This window comes from Chrysochloris asiatica, unplaced genomic scaffold (assembly GCF_000296735.1).
Source record: "Chrysochloris asiatica unplaced genomic scaffold, ChrAsi1.0 scaffold00082, whole genome shotgun sequence".
NCBI lineage: Eukaryota > Metazoa > Chordata > Mammalia > Afrosoricida > Chrysochloridae > Chrysochloris > Chrysochloris asiatica.
The window spans coordinates 7,467,758-7,469,608 of record NW_006408600.1 but is presented as its reverse complement, the minus strand read 5'-3'; the positions used below and the strand labels follow the sequence as shown (position 1 = coordinate 7,469,608).

At 39.2% G+C, this 1,851-nt stretch overlaps 1 pseudogene; it reads left to right on the top strand.

The window, feature by feature from the left end:
• The first annotated feature begins 220 nt into the window (after positions 1-220).
• LOC102810867 overlaps positions 221-1,851 on the top strand; it is a 31,353-nt pseudogene continuing 29,722 nt past the window's right edge.

Genomic DNA, 1,851 nt, shown 5'->3' with positions numbered 1-1,851 from the left:
CTATTTCAAGATAAATGCAACCAGTGAAGCATTTAAGAAATTGCCCCATTGGCAAATGGAACCAATGCCTTTTATGAACTGATATTGACAATTTTTTAAAATAACTATGTGGAAACTCAGCAGTCAGCCCTCCTACTGAGTCACAATGAATCCCCTCCTGGCGAGCCAAGTAGGAGCTGGAAAAGGTCATCACTTCAGGAGCATTCACAGTTGAGAAAAAATGGTTGAAGTCGATCGCCCTGGAAAGGTCTTCATTGGAGGGTTCAATATAGAGAGCAACAAGAAAACATGGAAACAGCATTTGGCAAATATGAACCAATTGTCGAAGTACCCTTTATAAAAGACCATGAAATCAGCAAATCAAAAGAATTTGCTTTTGTTACCTTTGAAAGTTCAACAGATGCCAAAGATGCAGCCAGAGATATGAATGGAATGTCTTTGGATGGAAAAGCTATCAAGGTGAAACAAGCCATTAAACCCATACTTAAAAGTGACAGGCATGGACCCCCACCACCTCCAAGAAACAGAGGCCCACCAAGAGGCTTAGAGGTGGAAGAGGAGTCAGTGGAAGAACGAGGGGACCCCCCTTCACACTGGGGGCACATGGATGATGGTGGCGATTCCATGAATTTTAACATGAATTTTTCCAGGGAACTATTTCAGTAAAAAGTGGACCACTCCTCCAAAAAGATCAGCCCCTTTAGGATGAGATTACAGTAGCAGTGGAATGGGAGGCAGAGCCCTGTATCATATGGAAGAGATAATTATGGAGGACCATCAAGAGGGGAGCCCCTACCCTTTCGTAGAGATGTGTATCTGTCACCAAGAGATGATGGATTTTCCACTGAACACAGCTATTCAAGCAGAAATTACTCAGGTTCTTATTCACAGCCTCAGAAATCCTATACAGGATCATTATGAGTCCAAATGGACTCCACGGCACACAACCACCACCACCAGCCCATGGATCTAAAAATGTTACAATCAGCAACATCAACAACAGAAATAATAATTTCTGGAAAGCTTTCTTGAAGAATAAAAGTAATTTTCCCCCACTCCAAATAATCGACTTAAGAAAACAAGACCTGATATATCACCTCAGGAAATAAAATGTAAAACATATCAAAATCAGAATAAATGAACATAAACAATGAAAAATTAGTAAGCTAAATGTAATTTTTAGCAAGTTTGTTAAGTAGAAAATGTGGAGAGAAGTATGCACCCTAAAAGAAGAAAATGAGATGAAATGGATCATGACTTTTTGCTACTAAATTAGACTGTGCTTTGAACAAAATGGAAAAAAAGCAAGTATGAGACAAAGTAGTCTGCCAAATCATCAGTGCAAACATCAAGGAAAGTATTGTTGAATATAAACAGTTCCATATGTTTGCATATATATTTTAATGTTAATTTATTAACATTTTGCATCACCTCATGCATTTATCAATGCTTCTTCTTGTTGTTGTTACGTGCTACTGAGTCAATTCTGACTCATAGCGACCCTGTATAGGGTTTCCAAGGAGTAACTGGTGAGCTTGAATTGCCAATCTTACAGTCCAAACCAACCTTGCAGTTCAGCGCATTAACCCTCAGTGCCATACCAGATATAAATGCTTAGTGAAGGAAAATTATTTTTTGAAAAAGACCAGTGATTAAGATAACAGGCTGTAGTCTTGTTGGAGAAATTTCCCAGTTTTTCAAGATTACCTATTTCTACAGGCCATATGTACACATGGACCTGGCCAGATGGAACACATAGAAATCAAATAGACTACATATGTGGAAAGAGAAGATGGAAAAGCTCCATATCATCAGTGAAGACAAGGCCAGGGGCAGACTGTGGAACAGACC